General features: G+C 28.7%; 1 long non-coding RNA gene across 1 annotated transcript; it reads left to right on the top strand.

Moving 5' to 3' along the window:
* Positions 1-8,639: 8,639 nt before the first annotated feature.
* Positions 8,640-9,365, top strand: LOC136988266 (uncharacterized). The gene is made up of 3 exons (XR_010882734.1): positions 8,640-8,795; positions 8,960-9,180; positions 9,257-9,365. It is a non-coding gene; the product is annotated as an uncharacterized lncRNA (long non-coding RNA).
* Positions 9,366-20,966: the final 11,601 nt, after the last annotated feature.

Here is a 20,966-nt window from a genome sequence, read left to right as displayed (position 1 = left end):
AATAATAAATGTAAAATAATTATTAATTAAATAATAATACTGTAATAACAAAGTAAGTTTACTTCTCTTTAATAGAGCATAGATCAAAACATAAATATTATTCAACAATATAACCGATTTACGGTTCAGTAAAACTTAAAAATATAACTTGCGTTTCGAATTCGTTAATGAATTTTTGAATTATAAAATAAATCAATTTTGAGTTAAACTTGATTTAATGTTAAAAAAATATATATTTATTTTTAACAGAAAATAATTTACTTAAAATGTATAAGCCTGTTTTCATAAAAAATATAATTCCATTAAATTTTAATTTTTTGGATAGTTTTTATAAAATTCTGGAAATATTTCGTTTCGAATATTTCATTAAAACGAAAATCTTATTTATACTTGATGGCCGGATGGTCGAGGGTCAGCCTACCACTCTGGTAAACCCTGCCCACCAGTAGCAGAATGAATAAAACTACTGATCAGTATTAATTAGTCACAGGCTGGACTTGTGAAGTTTTCCGGGTTTTTCTATACGTGTCTAGCATCTAAATAGGTGACAGTTTCTCATAGAAAGTCTTTCCGTGAGGCATCCTTCCTGACAGATCATCCATGTGTTGCGTTACCTTACTCCATCAATACTACCGCAGAGAACCCTAGATCGGATCCGAGCGTGCGACCCCAGGAAATTTTAATTGGTGGACTATCTCGAATATGTCGAGCCCCATCCCTCGCCACCCGGTTGCCCCTATTGTGAGCCTGGCTGAATCCATAATGGGCACGTAAAATGGCCCGTTTAGTGCCTACAGGACAAAAAGAGTCAAAGATGAAAATACTGTATATACTGTATATAATATATATCGTATTATCTGTATTTGTATTATACGATACACCTAACAAGAGCATTTTTCTGTCAGACAAGTTTTGCTGTCAAAAATAAACAGTCGGAAGTAACATTTCCCCTGAAATTTTAGAATTTATTGTTTTGAATTTATCTTAAATCTAGTCCTATATTTCAACAAGTTTAATCCTAGATACTGTAGAATACTGTAGCTTATATTTTAAATGCTGTAAGATATAAAGGTTCAGTGCTATTAATAGTGACGCCTCGATACAAATTTTGAGAGACTTTCTGCAGTTTATTTATTTATTTATTTTTTTCAAGAAACAAATCTGCAATTTCAAATTTAATCTAAAAACAAATCTTTAATGGATTAAAAAACTTAATCAAAATTTTATTAATTATAAATTATTTAAAGTTATAATTACAATAGTTGAACCTTAATTAATTTCGATTTTCAAGTTTGTATAAATAAATCTAATCTGTTGTTAATAATTTATGAGTTTTTCATGTAAAAATAAATAATGTAGAAGTTATATATTAAAGCAATATTTGTAAATCTCATTTAAAAAATCCAGCAACGAGTTGCTTAACTTTTCCATCCAACTTGAAAATTGCGTGTGGCGTAATTCTAAAGTTTGGCTGGGTGCATCCGTTATGAGATTTTAGTTTAAAAATTTTTTATATTGTTATTTATTATAATATAGCAAAAAGCTTAATTTTGAGGGTAGGAATGGGTTTTATAAAAAGAATTGTAAATGTTAATAACGAGTAAAATCTTCATTAAGTCCGACCCCATTGAAGATATGACAAGTGACCTCTTCTATCGTCCCATCCCCTTAATCTTTAGCCGCCGAAATTTAACAGCATCAATATACAATATTCTCTAATGCACGGACCTCTCTGCAAAATTACAGATATTTTCGACAAAAGGCACAGAAGTCAATAAGCTTCAAAGCGGGTGGACAAAATCGTTCCCCCATATACATTAACATCCATAATACAGAAAAAACACAATTTTTTTTTTACATTTCTCGACTTTTCAAGGTCTCCTGAGTCCAAAAATGTAAAAATCTTGGGGGGGGGGTAATTTTTGACCGATCGCCATACTTTCCCTCTATTATATATCAATAGTTGAGAAAGTAAAAATGTTTTCGTTGCGTTTATATTTTTATTAACTTTTCTTCATTTTTAATACTTACAACGATGCTGTATTGCGTAAAGCGATCCGATACAACGCTTACGTTGCTTACAGCCCAGCTCCATCCCTGATTATAGAGCTATTAGATTTATGATTGGATTTTTTAGAAATTCTTCACATTAAAGATCAAGTTTAAGATCAAGAATTTAAAAAAATATAATTATGTAAGTTTAGAATTCGCATTTTTACATTACGGATACTAAGAAAGAAATCAAACAAATCAAATAATATTTATTTTATAATTTTTAATAAATAAATTTTTATTAATAAAAATATTTTATTTTATTTTTTTATATAGAATTATAAATAAATTGATAAAATTTGAATTAAAAACGGATTTGTTGCTGCTATTGAACTGCTATCCGACAGTTTAGCTGTTCCTTCACACATTAAACTCGAATTGCCCCATTTTACAATTTATTTTTATTTTGGAAAATTATTTTACAGTTGACTGAAGCATTTAATTTTTTACAATATTTTTTCTACTTATAAATTAAGTTTTTAGTTTCTGATGTTCGGATAAATTCATTCGGACTAAATGAAGTCATTTTAAACAGCGAACCAACTTCGTTTGTAATTAACTTCCTGATAAACATAATAGTTAAAATAAATTATAAACAACCTCAAAATGAAGACCTAAATTTCTGATTTCTCAAAATCAGACTAAAGTACTCTTAGAAGAATTTTAATAGGAGAGTCATAATTTAAATACAATTGTCATGTCCTCAACTCCAACATGTTAACATTATTATTTAAGATAAAAAAATATGTCAAAGGTATTTAAAATAACTCAAATATAACATTAAGCGCTATGAATCCCAGAAACAGTTACATTTGATATTGAATTACTCTTGCAAAATTAAAGTAATTGGATATTGTCCGGACTCATTCGTTCTGAACTAACCACTTTCAATTAATTGCTTGTTAACTTTCCAATTTAATATAAACTATAGACCTATTTTTAGTTTCGCCAACCTCGCTTATAATTTGAGAACTTCTGCTTTCATAATGTCAAGAAAGATATTACATAATATTATGTGAGATCTTTAGATCTACTCCTCTTCACCTGAAAACACATTTAATGAATAAAGAACTATTGTGCAAAACTTATTTAAAAGGTTTATTACAATAATTTTGATGATTAGAGTTTTAATATTAAATAAGAAAGCAACTTAAAATTTTATAGTTATTTTCAATTTATTATTGTTATTATTTTAAACACTCCATCCTAAAAGGGATTTTTTACACATCCCTATTCTACATTTTAAAGAAGCTAGCTGATATTACATTCAAAAATATAAATTATATCAGTCAATAGCAACATTATAAATTATTAATCGTTGGGCCTATAGATTTACAAAATAACTTAACGCAAAAAAATACAAAAGTTTAAAAAAATATGAGATATTGTTATATAAATGTATATTGATATTGATCCAATGTGTAGAAACGAATGCAAACTACCTTTATAGTTGGGCATGTGAAGTTACTTCTTTGGTATTCGTACAGTACATATTAATGCCTTAAAATCAGGGCTACATTTACATTTTTTTCCCTAACAAGCGCTTCCCCTCCACTAAGCACACATAAAAATACGAGGCCCTAAGCTATTGATTCATAACGCGACGCCCTAGGCTGTAGCTTGTTCAGCTTATTTACAAATTCGGCCCTGGTCCTCCTAATACTCTAAACAGTAAATAGCTTTTAAGCGAAAAATGACAAGTATTCATAAACATTTATTAATAACATTTTATAAATAATTTTCAATAAATTATTATCTTTAATAAACGAATAATAAATATTACAAACTGATTACAGTTGAAATAACTTATTTTATATTATTAATATATTAGATAAGTTATATTAATATAATATTATAATATTAAATAATATATAATAATATTAATAATAAGAATAACTTACATAACATCTATGCTTTAATAAACATCGTATATATTGCTATTACTATTTTATCAATTGAAGTAAAGTTTAAATGTTCGTATAAAAGTCAATTAGATAATTATAAATGTATAATATTTCAAAATACATTATTTTTCTATAATTCATTCTTAATTCTAATCCTTTTTGTAAATAATTAAAAATAAAATATAAAAAATACGATAGAAGTTTTTGCTCAGTCATTGTCCAGTTCAAGAATTTAATTTTGAGGCTTATAAACTTATCCTTTAAAACTACTTTTAAATATAAAGATATATATTTTTTTAATTTGAATTTTCCTTCCGAATATTTGTATTCGCCTCTTAACATTTATCATTAAAATAAGGAAAAATAAGACTCTAAGAGGAACATTTTTTGATAATTGAATTATTTTTATTCATGCTTTGAGTATCTGTTTCTGTAGATGGAGATAGCTAGAGGCCAAGGATAAAATCATCTATATGCTTCTATTATTTTTATTTTTTATATACTATAACTAGTTTTAAGTATTAGGAAAGTATAAGTTAGGTTATTCATTTCATTTATAGGAATTTACCGTTCTTTCCTATTTAAGTTTTGAGGTATTGTTTAAAATAAAAATTGTGAGGAGAAATGATATAAAGACATTGATTTAAATTTTAAAAAGTCTCTTCCGTAAAATTATTAGTTTAAGAATGACAGATCGTAACAAGCGCTAGAGGGTGGGAAATTTGTCGTCTCTAGGAGAACGGTCAATGACACCTGCTCACTGACCTCTTTCCAAAATTTTGTTCTATTTTTTTCCCTAAACTTTCCCTTCTAAGGTAAATGAATGGTTATAAATTCTTATTTACTTTTATCCACCTTTGAATCATTCAAACCATTCAGTCTCAATCTTAGCTTATACCATACTGAAATTAACAACCGCTTACTTTGGTTTCAGGATTAATGAATGATTATATAGGCTAATATTTATACTTATCATTATTATTATTATTATTATTGACCTATATATTCAAGTAGTAAGAAAAATAGAAGATAACTCTGTTTAGCCTCAAAAATTGAATGAATACTTTTAATAAAGGGCAACGTCCTTCTGTACATGTCATGTCCATTATGCTCATTACTTAACGTATAATCAAAATTCGGATTTTTAATATTAAATAATTTTAAAACATGTTAAAGAATTTTTTGAAAACCTCTCTTTGGTTCTTAATATTCATAACGAATAAGCGAAGTGTCAAACACGTGCATTGGAACGTTTGATAAAATCTTACGAGATTCGTCACCAATAAAATCTACTTTATATAACCTTACATAACCAATCAAATTTCAGATTTTACAAGATAAGAAACATAATCTAAAAGTTTTGTTTATCTATTTACTACGTTCCTTTTCACCCAGCCAGAAAGAATCCAACGTGAATCTAAAACGTAATTTGGATCATTAAACATGCACAATATTTCTGTTTCCTCATTCTTTGGAAATTATAATAATATACTTTGTTTTAGAATTTACAGAATTTAAATATATTTCTGTATAATCCTAGATAAGAAGTTTACCTTATTTTTTGTTGAAAAATTCTTAAAATTTTAGGTCCATTTTAATAGCATAGTTACCTATTGCAATTTTGATGTACTTACCATTACCATAACCCTTTGTGTACATAATTACATAATGCTACTTAAAGAAACAATGAAATAAACAAGCACAATAGTAACCTGAATTAATTATGAATCACAAAGCGAAGAAAACTTTCGTTCAATTTTAGTTGTCCCTGTTTTAACTTCCGTGACTAATTAATATTGTTTAAATCTATATTAGAAATATATTTTTTTAAATACATTCTACTCTTATAATAAAACAATAACAAACTTTGTTTGGTTTTTAAGTTATTAAGTTTTATTAACAAATAATCATACGACAATATCAACTAATAAAGATTCTATAAGCAGTTACCATAATATACGGCATATAAAACGCAACTTTTTCTAAAAAAACGGCTCGAAAATTGTCCTGTGACTTAAATATGAAGTTGTATTCTCTCTTAATTTAGTGGAGGGGAAGCGTTCTTCATTAGACTACAATTAAATACACTAAATATTTTTTTCCTAAATATTCTGTTCTGAAATGTGAGTGCGTCTTATATTCCATAAAATACGACAAATAGTCAAATATATACCAAATTTTAAAACAATAAATTGTTCTTAAAATTGTTGAATAAAAGCTAAAAATAAGATTAATGTCACAGTATAAAATCTTATGTAGAATAATTTTTATGTTTTAGAATATTATGGGCTTTTAATTTATTTTATTATCGATCTTAATAAGGTCTTAAATTCAGTCTCATTCACGGAAAATTTATTATATTTTGAGTATAACTGAACATTAAATGGGTAATACTCATCTAAATAAAGATACCACTTAAAATTTATCACTTCGATAGGAAATTTTAAAGTTGTTAACTTCAGCTTATGGTAAAAGTAACAAATGTACTGTACAATTTATTATTAATTATATTCTCAAAACTTTTAACATTTTTATTAATTACGAAGAATAACTTTTAATTCCTTATTTATAATTCATTCAAAAAAGGTCTTTTATCCTCCGACAATTTATACTTGTATAAATTAATTATCAGAGTATAAATTTTGAAAATATAATTAAATCTTAAATTGAATTAATTTTTTATATTAAATATTAAATAAAATTTAGTTAAATTTCTAATTAAAAAATAAGTTACTTATACTACACTTAATTTCAAAATTTATCTATATCTAAAGATTTATAATCTATTTAATATAGTTATATTTATATCACCTTTGTTATTGTATTTATATATAGAGTAACTACAGAAGAAAAGAGTAAAGTAACAACGACCATATAACATTTAACTGGTGATAGAATGGTCCTATTTGTTAATCTCACCTAAACGACCGATTGAAAAAAAAAAGTTAGGGCATTTCTCAAACAAAATTAGTATTAACTTATAACAGTTGCGGTATGTACCAGGAAATTTCACCCAATTAATTCAACGTTCTATTTTCATCTTACTGCACTTAACAGTAACGTGAGCTATAATCTGGGCAAGCAAACTTTTTCTTTCACATGAAAACAAATGTTTCCTCGTTACGGGACAATCCCTCCTAACACTATCACATGTTTTACCACGTAAATTGATATAAAAAGTTAATTTAGTTTTAATTTTATCTAATTATATAATTTAGAATTAGTTTAAATCAAATTAAAACACATATTACGAACATTAGAGCGCTTAATGATTGATTTCGTTCTTCCGCACCGTTGTTGCGATTTTGGAATATAAAATAAAATTTATTAATTGAATTATCAGAGAAAAACTTAAAATTTACACATTATGTAAATAATTATATGATTTTAAACTAATTGACTATAAAACTTCTGTAAACTTCACATTTATTATACTGTATTTAAATAAGACTACAGTTTGAGTCTTTATTTAAAATATAAATTACTCAAAAAACGAATAACTTAAAAATATTCTAATTATTATATAATAGTTTTTATAATTACATGTGAACTTTAGTCGAATTAATATACATTACTTCAGGAAGTGTGACCAGATATATTAAGACGTCTAAATATAATACTTGCTACTGAAATTTTTTATAAACGACCAGATAATAGCCCACCGCATTCAAAAATATATAATAATGTAACCTAACTAAGCGTGTATAGTCTAATAACCTAAATAAATTGTTTTATTATGAAGCTATTTTTAATGATGATTAATTAAATTTGGGATTTGAATATTGGTGTAAAATTTATTTCGTTTATTATTTAAAGTAAATTTGATAAAATGAATAATAAAATTTAAAAAGAAAACTTTCGAAAAATTAACAGAGGGACGGATTTGCACACAAACTAAATAAACTGCAGCTTAGGGCCTCGCGTTATGAGTCTATAGCTTAGGGCCTGACATTTTTACATATATTAAGTAAAGGGGCCTGTTTTATTTTATAGCTTAGGGTCGCAACAAATCAAAGTCCAGTCTTAGTAACAGGTTATATAACAAATTATAGTTATTTAAAACTAAAATTTTGCTGTAGAAAGACGAAACAAGCATTAAAGTTGAATTTTTTTAATTAGAGGAACTATAGTTAGTGTAAAAGTTTTGAAATTTATAACATAATTTATAGACTGTTCTAAAAAATATATATTTAGATTTATAAAATATACAATATTAAAATCATAATATTTTTCTAAACAATAAAAAATCTCTTATACGAGATTTAGAAAAATATATTTGAATACGAAATATTAAAAAAAACTAATTATAAAACAAGATGAAAATTAAAATAAAATATATATAATGCTTTTAATATTATTCTTCTAAAATAATATTTTCATCGATTTAAAATGGAAGAAAAAAAAGTGGAGAAATATTATACCTCGAGCAGAAATTCCATCTGAAAGTGAAATTATACACTTCTGATATAGCTAATTATGTAAATTAATTTTTAAAACAATATAGGAACAATAACCTCCGTTTGGGTTATTGTTCCTTTCCTCTATGAATATATTAGTATGAACTTGAGGTAATGACCTATCAAATTTGTTATTCATTTTTAGATATTATCAATTCTGGTGGAAATGACGAAGAATCACCCCGTATCCAAATTTGATTTTGACTTACTTTTTCCCACTTACTTGCCAACCAATCCAGTTTCGACTAGTTTTATTAGGTCAGCTGAGACGGGAAGTTAAATCATATAAATAGAAGGCCTGTCTCTTGTTATGCATCACAACAACCAACTCTCTCGTACAGTAAAGTTCTAACTACCTACTCGACTAAAAATGAAATCCTTGGTAAGTATATAATAATAAGAATATATTTTTCTATTTAATTTTATATACTATAATAGATTATTTTATCTCAATGTAAATTGTTAATTCGATTCGTAATATATACGTTTAAATACAATGGATAATTCGTAATTACAGTTACATGACAATATTTATTTTTCTTCTAGGTATTTTTCTTTGCTATGATGCTCCTCGTAGCATCCACTTATGCACAAGATGGGGACTTTGGACAAGGAGACTTCGGAGGTTTTGGAGGTCTAGGAGGAGGTGAAGGTGGTAGTGACATAGATGATGCACCTCTCGACACCTTAGGATCATCAGATTTTGGCGGCGGTTTCGATCAAGGAGGGTTTGACAGCTCTTAAAGTATTATCCTAGAGAAATAAAGGTAAAATGCATCTCTAATTAGAATTTAACTTTATTCATCATTATCGACAGAATTAAAACATTTCATTTGTTTCCAGATGAAATCTTCGAACTATAATTAGATGTCAGAAAACAGCCTCTGATAACTAGATCTATTCCTGATCAACTGTCATGTGACATGTACATATTTGCATGTAAAAACTCTGTACATTTCCTAAATAAACTATTTTTTTCTGAATTTTCAAATAAATAATTTTAAATGTAATTTGTGTGAATCTCTTTGATTACGGATTTATACAATTTTGAAAAATTCAACTTTTTTTTAAGAATTCGTCCAGTGTAGTCTATTACGAATCATAATATCTATGTTTCTGATAAAAATTGAAAATTTTTCTCAACAAAAATCTTAAAATAGAAATCATATTTTAATATTTAGTTGCATACATGGTTTTTGTTCTTAACGTATTAAGCTAAAAATAGGATTTTCAAATTACTATAATAATAACTCCTATATTTCTTTAAAAACGATATTTTAAAATATTTTAAAAAATTATTATAAATATATAACTTATATTTGCATACATTAATTCACGTAAAGATTTCACAATTAAAATAACGTTTTATTAAAGTTAATAATATTTTCTTTACTGTTTATAATTTAACTAACAAGTAATACATATTTTTAAAATAAATTCATTTTTTTAAATATAATTTATAGAAAATTTTCTTTTATTTTAACCATAACGTAGACATTAATTGTTTATAACAACATTAAACAGTCACAATAAATATAAATTTTATATACAAATTAAATAACTTTATATACAGGGTCTTCCTAAAACAATGCTACCATTTTAAATTATTGTCAATTATTATGATTCTTGAATCGATTTAACTCCATGTTAATTAGGGGTCGTGATTTATGTTTAGATTACGTCCTGGAATGTAAGCGTAAACAAAAACTCGCGCAAATTAATACATATAAATAATACAAAAATTGTTACGTAAAACTGAAAATTTTTGTTGGATATTTAATTTAATTTAATCATAAATTAATAACTCTATTTTCCCGCTAAAATAATGTAAATCCTTAAATTTTATAGTTTAAATAATACGTTTGTCTTTTTTCTTTTTACAATGCATACATTCCTTTTAAATATGATTTCTAAACTTTTTTTTCCTGTTTTAATAACAAAATTAAATTAAATTTGATTTAATTTTTTATCAATTATTCCATAAATGTATACATTATAATATTCTAGAAATGCGTTTAGCGAACGCAATAATAGTTATTAATATAAGTTAACAATTCGATTTATTTTATATAGATAATTTAAAATTAAGGAAATTTTTTAAAAAATATTTAATAAAATTTACAGATAATATACGAGGTATCCCATAAGTCTGGAACCATGGGATATGTGTAAATCTTTGTTTATTCTTTTACAGGTAAAGCGTGACGCTGAGTAGGAAGGAACGAATTCGTTATTTTGATAGTGGAAACCTACAGTCAGCAAGAAATTGCCAAAAAGTTTGATAAGCTGCATTCAGATTTTCCTCCAATTACACGCAGGGATAGAGATGGAGCCTATTAAACTTTTTGGAAACTTCTTGCTGACTGTAGGTTCCCACCATCAAAATAACTTGAATTCGTTCCTCCATAGTCAGCGTCATGCTTTAACTGTAAAAAGAATAAACGAAGATCAATATAATTCCTATCAGACTTCAGACTTAATAGACATCCTGTATATATTTTATTGCACTATATTGGTAACTTTCAGCTGGAGTTTTTAAGAAAATAAATTTTTTCATATCACATTTCATTTTCCGTAAAAAATTATTTTATTTTATTGTGCTATTTATGAAATTCTTGTAGTTTTAATTTATTTGCAAAAAAGCTGAAAAATCGTTACATTGGTAACTTCATAGGGGTACGGGAAAGAGTTTCCTCAAATTATTTGTTTAAATAAGACAATTGTGAGATACAGCGAAGAAGTGGTACAAATAACAAAACTCATAACTTTAGTTCATTGGTGATAAAGTTTAATTTGATTTGGTGATTAGGTTTAACTAATAGCGATAATTTAAAAATCGCATTGCTGTTAAAGAAAAAGGGATTACGGAAAAATGCCGTACAAACGAGTTAAATGCCCTACGACTTTGTTCTCAGACCTCGCCCAGAAACTCGGACTCAATGGTGTTTACAAAGGATTTATTTGAAACTCAGAGAAGTTGTACGACCGCTAATCCAACGCCACTTAACTAACGATCAATTTTCATCGGTCATTCTCAATCCAAATGACTTATTTACATTTACAATCGTCGTTTCCTTCGTTGGCTGCACATTTTCTATTTTTATTTAATTTATTTCCAAATGTTACCCTTCCTGGCCGAAGTTCATATAGTTAAATATCGTTTTCGATTATTTAAGCAAAAATCTTTCGGATTCGATAATAGTTCACGTTATGAACTACAGATGGCGGAAGACGAAGACAAAGAAAATTCAAGAATTTCTTTTGAATCCATTAATATTATAACTTATCTTTTCAAAGTGTCCTGCCTTAATCTTGGAAAAATTCATATTTCTGACTTTGACGAAACCTTTTTTCGTTTTGTTTTAAAATTATTGCGTCTTTCTTTACCTTTAATGAAAATATTCTACATCGTGTTTATGGGATATTAGCTTGTGTTATCATCGACTAATTGGGCTACAATATGAAAAAATTGTAGACCTATAAATTCTCACTGTCGTCAGTCCTCATGTCTGTTTTTCCTTAATCTTGAGAACGGAGTTAGATAGGTGAAATCCGAGATAAGATGTGGAAACCTTAGGGGTAAGAGGCCCCGATTAACTATATATAAACTTTCGATGCAAACCGGAAGTCACGTCATTTCAATTCAAATATTTTCCCCCGAAAGGTGTTAGATAGATGACCGGCACGAATCTATTTTTAAAGGAAAAGTATGATGTACAGGGGCAAGCCACTTATAATTTGAGGTGGAAAGAATATGTTTTAAATTAAATGCATTAAAAATATGATTAAAAACTGTAGCCCGCATTGTTACGATGTCACAATAAATAATTGCAAGTTTATTCGATTACAGTCGTTTTTGACGATTGATTCAATTAAATTCTAAATTAAAAAAAAAGAAATAAAGTAGAGTTTGTTTAAGCTATAAACGGATTCCAGCCCCTTAAAGTTAGCACTCACGGAGTCGTGAGTTTCATTTATCTGTAACCTATCACCGAGTATGATAGGTTATAACCGATTATAACTCGGTGAAAGTGCATTAATAAAGAAATGAAAAATCTAAAAACGTGTGAAAAAAATACTTGGAACACGTGTTAAGAAAATCGGTAATTTCATAGAAGAAACGGATCTTTTCTCTAATGATTCAATTTTAAAAGAAACAACAATTAAAAATACAGTTGGGATTCGATAGAACGCGGCAACAGGTTTGGTCGTCAATTGTGGCTTCACGCTGTTTGTGTGTAATTTTTCTGTTGTATTTTAATCAAATTTGTTTATATATATATAGGTAAATAAATGAAATGAAGTGTTCAACAGGATTAAGTGGGTTGATGAAAGTTATGCGTTACGTAATTTTAGGTGGTATATTCGACAGCTTCAGGGACTGTTACAGGAAGATAGGAATTGGTAGTTGTAAAGTATAAAAATAGAGAATATCTTTCTCATCTAAGAATGAAGATCAGCATAATATGCGCTCGTAGTTTTCGTCGGTGTTTTTTCGTCTAATGACATCGACCGGAACATATTTCTTACCGCATATAACGGCTAAGTTCAGCATACTCAACAGTTCTAATTGAGCAGAGTTGCGGTGTAGGTCAAGGCCGTATTGGAAGCAAATTCCGACCCTGGAATGGTATTAAAAATTTGCCTTCTAAAAAAAGCCGTACTTCAATTAAAAATAAAGGCAATACTAATTTGAATAAATTATTATAACCGTTAATACTGCCTTCTGTTAATATTATACTTAAATTTTTATATATAGACATTTCTAATTGGCTTCTTATTAAAGAGATGTAATTTACTAGTGCGTCCTTGTTTCCTCTCTTTTTAGATTAATTTAAACTTAATCTATTAAAGGGGGAAAACACAACATAGCAAATGTTTTATTATAGTTCGTATTTTAAGTTTCTGTCACTAATCCATTCATGCTATATAAATTCAATTTACGTATAAACAGCTTTGTAAAATATTTAATAGTTAAACATAATTCAATATTTAATTCTCAGATAAAATTTTAAACAAAATAGACATTATGATTATTTAATCATTAATAAATAAATAATTAATTTTATTAAATCATACTTTAAATCTGCGAACGAAACGAAATGAGAATAATGCAATAATTTTGGTTGTTAGCCTTTTGTAATTACGTAATTTTTAATACAATTAAAAAACAATTGATTTAAAATTATTTTTAAAACCAATTCTATAATTTCAGGATAATTATTTTCATATCATCAGATTTTTTCAAGATTCCTCTACTCTAACTTCAATAATAACTGCAACGATTTAATCTACTATTATTGTGAAATTCTGATCAAGGTTAAATAATTTGTAGTCAGAAAATCCTGTACCTGTAATCTTTTTATTAAACAGATTGAAAAAAAATGTAACTAAATACTTTCCGTAATATTTGTTTGATTCACTTGAATCGTGTAAGGGAATTGTGCAATTTTACCTTGAGAATTTCAGTGGTGTTTTTAGATGACTAATTTGACAGATACCTGTTTTAAAGTTTCTTTTTTTTGTTTTATATGTATTAAAATTTAATAGAGTTAAGAGTATGAAATAAATGAAATATAATTCATCTACTTAATATTCAGCTTACATATGTGTATATTATATTATATTTATATAATTATATGTATATATAATTAATTTTTAAAAAATACGAATTTTGTAGCTTACGAACAACTTGCATCTTATGATTTTTAGAAGTTTTTGAGACGAATTAAGTCTTTCTTTGATTCGTTTCTCAGTTCCGATGTTTCCCAATTATTCAACATACAAATAATCCTTAATAAACATCAAAAATCTGATGTTTAACTACGTTTCCATAAAAAAAGTAATCAATATTAAAAAAAACAGTTTAGGTAAGAACCCACATTTTTCAGTTAAAGTGAAGCAAATGATTCTGATTTTTTTCTTTCCTAGTTTTTTGTTTTTTTCTTTGAGTGGACATCCAGTTAATATTTTATGGCTATTATAGGCAGGAGCAGGAAGAACTGCACTCCCAAATTGCTCAAAGCAAGTATAAAAAATTCAGAGAAGTAAAAAGATGAACAATTTCAACTTCGGAAGTCTACCAGTGGCCGAGTGGATAAAAACCACTGAATACTGCTCGTGGGTTCGCCCCTCACTAACGGGCTGCTCACGTGGAATTTTCCGGGTTTTCTTCACGTTAGTAATACGCAAATATGGGCCATCTTCTCATAAAAGTCCTCCAGATAGACATTATCCCCTTCGGCAGGATCGCCTGGGTGTCGCGTTGCTGTAATCGAATAAAACCAAAAGCAAGAATTTAAGGAACCTATGCCTAATTATAAATAGTATAAACTATTTATAGTTAGGCATTATAATATTCGACGGTAAATCTCAATAAAAATTAAATATTAGGGAAAATTATCTTGTGAAATAATAATATACATTTATATTTGTTGCATAATTCATTTGATTTGTAATTTATAGTCTGTTTTAATTGCCATATATTATTTTAAATATCTAGAATAAGTATTTATATAAAATTCTGTAGTTATAAAAGATCTTTTTAAATATTTGTCAGTTAAAAAAATAAAAATAATATTGTTAATTATTTTAATTTTAAAATAGTATATAAATAGTATAGTAATAATCAATAGTATAAAAATAATCATGCAAAATGAATGTATAGAATGTACCAAAGACACAATGCATCCATTTTGTAAGAGTATTGAAGTTGATGAAAGCTGCCGTTCAGTCATTTTTCGGTTAAAGTGAGTGGATCCAATAATATCTTCCTAGCCTAATTGCACCTAAGTAGAGTGCACATATATCTGTATCATTTTTTAAAGTACATAACTGGAATGGATACACTGGGTCTTTAGTGTTAATGCCACAGAGAGACAGAATGTTTTTCAAACTTGCCCAACTCATCTCAGTACGCTACTGGCTTCTAATCCATAGTTTTTTCATCATCAAGTCCTAAGTACTTTTTATTGAAAACTATTAGTTTCAAACTTTTACACCTTTAGATACCTTTTCTATAAAAATATATTCTCGTGTTTTGCTTGAGAGCATTTTTCAATAAGCTAGTTATGTCAAACTTACGTTAAACTTAATGGCTTACAAATACCGTATGTGGTTTGAAAAATTGCTAAAGTCTTTGCAGATAAAGCGACATTGAAGTTAATGATTCTAGCACGGAATCTTGTGCTTTTTTAAATGATCTACATACAGTTTAAGGAAATTTATACAGTGATACCTCGTATTTTGAACGACTGTAAGTTCGAACGCTAAATTCAAGAGAAATTCGACTCAGAGTTCGAACGATGCTTCTAAGTTCAAACTGCGCGTAGAGTGAAAAAATGCGCTTACTGCATAAACGACATCTGTCGGGCGCCCAAGTCCTCTCTCGCTTTCGCTGTAAAAACATTTCTCGTGTTACACTCGTGCGTTTCAGTGCTTTTCCCGCTTTACTTTTGGCGTGTTTTGTTAATATATATAACTTTTATTCTTTACCCAATTGTACTATTAACTAGCACACGGAAAAATAATTCTCCTATCCTTTCTGAAAGAGTTTTGAACTTGTAACGAATCTCAATATTTAGAACCTGAGGAAGACCGAGTTAACGGTCGAAAACGTTTGTTTTCAATTACTATTACTGGTTTTTTAAAAAGGTTGTTGAGTGTGAATTCTTCGAGTACACCAGTACACAAGTCGAACCTCTCCTATCCTTTCTGACTTCTGGAGGCTAATAGTACAATTGGGTAAAGACTGATTATCTGACTTTATTGGTGTTTTTTCAAAATATTTTATTAATGTATATAACCTTGCCTATTAACCATGGCATCCAAAAAATGTGAAAACAACGAATCCGAAGAGGAAGGTTACAGTATCGACGATTGAATGAAAAAGGAACTTATCGTAAAGCATGAAAGCGGTACACATATGACGAATTTGGCGGCCACGTTCAAAATGCAAAAGTCGACGTATGCATTATTCTTAAGAGCAAGAAAACAATAAAAGCAGAAATGAACCACCAATGACCAAGCGGTTTTGTTCCCCGAACACTGGTAGTTCGGTCGTGGACTCGCGCCTCGCCAGGATGAGCTAGCCACGTGGAACTTTTTAGGTTCCACGTCTCTAACGCCAAATAGGGGCCAGTTACCCTTAAAACACCTACCGGAAAGTATATTCGCAGCTCTTCGCGAGTAATTTCGTATGGTCAAGCAAAAAAGCTTCGGCCGACTCTTCGGAGATAACTGATTATTCAATAACCTCCATATTAACCCTGATACGAAATAAAAGCAGAAAACGTGACTAAAAATGTTGCAACGTTGACCTCCAGGATATCTCATGCTATTGAGGAGATGGAAAAATTCCTCCTAGTTTGGATAAATCAGATCAAAGATTGGCTTGTAATATCTCCAAGAGGATCATTTTTGAGAAAGCCAAGCAAACTGCATAGTTATATTAAGAAGTGGGACATAACTAATCCTAATAAAGAAATGCAATTTTCATTTTATTATACAATATTTACGTATTTTATTTCATGTTTTTATGCCTTAATTTATTATTAGGTCTTTTAATTGTATTATTTTTACTTTAAATGATGTTTGTTTGCTGTTTTAAATTTATAGAAATGGGTATTGTTTAGGGTTTCGGAGTAGATTAATTTACTTTCCATTATTTCTAATGAGATAAATTGATTCGGACTTCCAACGTTTCGGAGTTCGAACGGCCTCCTGGAAAAAATTAAATTCGAAGTATGAAGATTCATTGTATTTGCTCAACAGTATTCACGATATGCATTTTTCCAAATATGACTGTTTTCATATAAAAGCCTGCAACTAAGGAAATAAGACCAATATCAAAAAAAAAAAACAAAACAGTGCCATTTAGGTAAAGTCCTTTTCTACAGTTTTATCACTATTACAGCAATGGCTTTTCTTTATCCTTATCTCTAAAAATGATATTTTTAAAAGTTTTCCAATTTTTTCACCAAATAAATGCTTAATTCTTTGTAGCCAATAAACTGAAGAGATTCAATAAATATCCATTGTGACGAGCTTTTCAAAGAGATTAAATTGACATGCTAGCGTTTAGACTCAAGTTTTAGTTTGTGTTCGAGCAGAAAAAGAACTGTGCCTAGTTTGAATCCATAGTTAATATAAAACTAATAGCCATTAAAAAATCCAGCAACGAGTTGCGTAACTTTTCCGGCAAAAAATTTATAATTATGTGGGGTACTATCTGTTATGATATATTTTTTTAAAAATTTTATATAATTAATAATTTAAAATGACAAAAACTTCAATTCTGAGAGTAGAGATAAGTTTTATTTAAAAAAAAAAATTGTAGATGCTAATAACGAGTAAAATCTTCATTACGTCCGACCACACTCGAGACATACAACCTCCTTTATCTCTCCACCTCTTGACCTTTAACCACCAAAATTTAATGGCATCAATTCCCCCAATACACAAACCACTCTGCAAAATTCTGAAATTTGCGACAAAAATCACAGGAGTTATTAAGCTTCAAAGAGGGTGAACAAAATCGTTCTCCTCACACAAACATCCATACATACACAAAATAAAATAATTTTGTTTTTTTTCTTTTCTTTTTGCATTTCTCGAAGTTTCAAGGTCCCAAGTTCAAAAATGTAAAAATCTTTGGGTGATCAAGTTTTTGACTGATACTAAACTTTCCCTCTTATATGTAACAGCCAAGAAATTAAAAAAAAGTGAACATTAAATATTGAAAATCTGTTTAAATGTTTTTACTTAATAATTGAAAGCTAGTTGTGAATGATTTCACACTGGTATAAAATAAAACATTTATAATTTTCTACATTATTTTCTCATGTGTCAGGCTCACCAATGGCGGAGTGGATAAAATCATAGAACATTGGTAGTTGTTTTACAGGTTCGCTCCTTAGCAACAGCTTAGCCACGTGAAGTTTACCGGGCTTACTTCATGTGTCTAACACTAAAATAGGGCCACGTAGAAAGTCTTCCAGGAAGGTATCTCTTTGGCGCGTTGCCCTCTTGTTGTGTTGCTTTATCCCATCAAATCAAACCAATGTGTCATAATCAAACATTTTTCATTTAAGATAATTTATATTGTAATTTTCAAACTAAAAGTTGCACATTTTTAATTTTTTTTAGTTGATGAGAAATGACGTATTTTAATAGGAAGTGCGCGTTTTTATGTAAGTAAAAAACGTACACTTCCCATTATAATACGTCACTTGTCAAATTACAAGTTATGAGAAAATTTAAAAGAGTTAGCTCATAAGTTTTTATTGCATAAATCTAAAAATAATTCCATTACCCGATGATAATTCATAAATTATTTTTGTACTAATTACGGAAGTAATTTACAGTGATTACCTTAAAAATTAACAATTCACGGAAAATAAGTAAAAATAAAATAATTTTTGTAATTTATATTAGAATAGTTTATGTAGTTAATATGAAAATCAAAAAGTAATTCTGTTTATTTCATTCTTTCCAAGAATATCTAAATACAAGTGATTGACAGGACAATGCTATATAAACCATTCATTAAAATATTCACCTGTCATTTAAAAGAAAATAAAATATTTAAACTTCTTTTTCTCATTTTTGTCAGTTTTGTAATTAAAATAATTATTATTTAATTATGTAGCTTTTTGTGATGATAATTTATTTAATTTAAAGGATAATTTAAAATATAAATTGTATTTATTTGATAATTGAGCATTTGTATTATATTTAAATAAATAAATGACTTTTTATAATACATTTATTAAAATATGAAAACTATGAAATATTGGAATTTCAGTTTATGAAATATAAAATAAAGATATATATTGTGATTAGAAGACAAGCATGAGTTGAGATTTCTATAAATTGAAATTTCGATCCACTTTTCCGTTCACTTCTATCGACCATACCAAATATAGAGAACAAAGTTGCAAGGAGCTGATCCTCACTTCTGAAGTTTTGGAGAAAAATATCTGAAAAATAATACATGGCGCTTTTCTAGTATGTGATCCATATCAACGCTATTAGCGAGATGACGCGCGTATGTAATATATACATATTATATAATCTATAATATATATATATATATATATAGATTACGTTAGATCAAAGCAGCGCTTCATATCGCGAATCGCAATTATACCAAATTGCAATATATATTATGTTGCAGGTATTCACTCCGAAAACTCGATAATACGGGTTCAACCCCCTTTCAACATTGTTTTCTATATTTGCATGGACAATAGACGGAGTGAGCGGAAGGAGAAACAAAATTTCAATTTACAGTTTTTTTCTCTTGTGTTGAACAGAATATTTAGTCAATAATTAATATGGCACCAGGTCATCAGAGTTTGTTTACTGGTTTTCAATTATTGTATAGTAGATATTGTATATTAATTATTAAATGTATATGAAATATTATGTGTTAATTATTATATATAATGTATTGGTTATTGTATTTATACATTGGATATTGTATATTGATTTTTATATATTATGAATTGCTTATTGTATAATGTGAAATCTGGAAGTTAAAACCCTAGAAATTTCTGAATTTGTTCACTCCAGTTATAAACAACTTAATCAACAACATTCCATACCCGGGAAATTATTGACCCTCAAATGGCAACGATTGTCCCCTATCAACAAACCGTTATTCCTTCGGAGCAGGTAGATCATCTTGCACGATGGTTTATAGTTAGCGCCCGAACTAGTCGTTTATTTAATATCCCGGGAACACCTATGGCCCTAATAACGATTCGTTTTCGATCACGTGACAGGTTTTCCCATCAAAAACTTATAAAAGACGCTTCCTTCCCCCCCTAAGGGGCTCTCCGATCGTCTTTCGAGTACGACGTACAGTACACTGCGGCCTCCTCCGGACCCACAAAAAGCTTCTACGACTCCACTCGCCGGACTCCGTCTATTACGGAATTTATAGAGGTTTTCTAAAGTTCTAAAGAATTCTACAGTTTTGAGTGCCCGTCTACGACAGTCTACAACTTTTTTCCGGATTCCGTCTATTACGGACTTGTTAAGAGGTATGAAAAATAATTGTAAACTCTCTCTCTCCGGCCCCTTTTTGTATACGAGGGTAGAAGTGTACTTTAGTTCGTTTAGCTTGTATTAAATCTTGTTTTTGTTATAAAATGGTGTCTTTCTTGACTGTCGGCTTCGCCTTATCGTCGACCCCATCCTTCCTCCTCCTCCACTCGCGTAACGCGTAACGCGCCGTCGACGTAACAGCCATCCTTGACAAGTGAGTCACGGGAAAAAGAGGTACGACTCCCTCTTACCTCCCCGAGATTTCACACATTGGTGACAATCGAGTGGGTTTCCGACTTATTCGGCACCCCCCGATTTCACATATTGGTTTGCAGGAGTGGGGTCTCGACTTTTTCGAAAAATCGATAAGGCGAAAAACAGCCACAGTCGGGAGAGAGGTCGAATTGAGTTGAATTAGGAATCATAGGAGTAGGGTCGTACTAGAATCTCAGACCTAGTTGTAATAACTAACAAAATAAACATAATGGAAGACGATCCCCGC

Source organism: Centruroides vittatus, unplaced genomic scaffold (genome assembly GCF_030686945.1).
Source record: "Centruroides vittatus isolate TY-2023 unplaced genomic scaffold, ASM3068694v2 scaffold_324, whole genome shotgun sequence".
In the NCBI taxonomy this organism is placed as follows: Eukaryota; Metazoa; Arthropoda; class Arachnida; order Scorpiones; family Buthidae; genus Centruroides; species Centruroides vittatus.
Note: the sequence above shows the minus strand (reverse complement) of the source record. Positions and strands in the feature narration are given on the sequence as shown.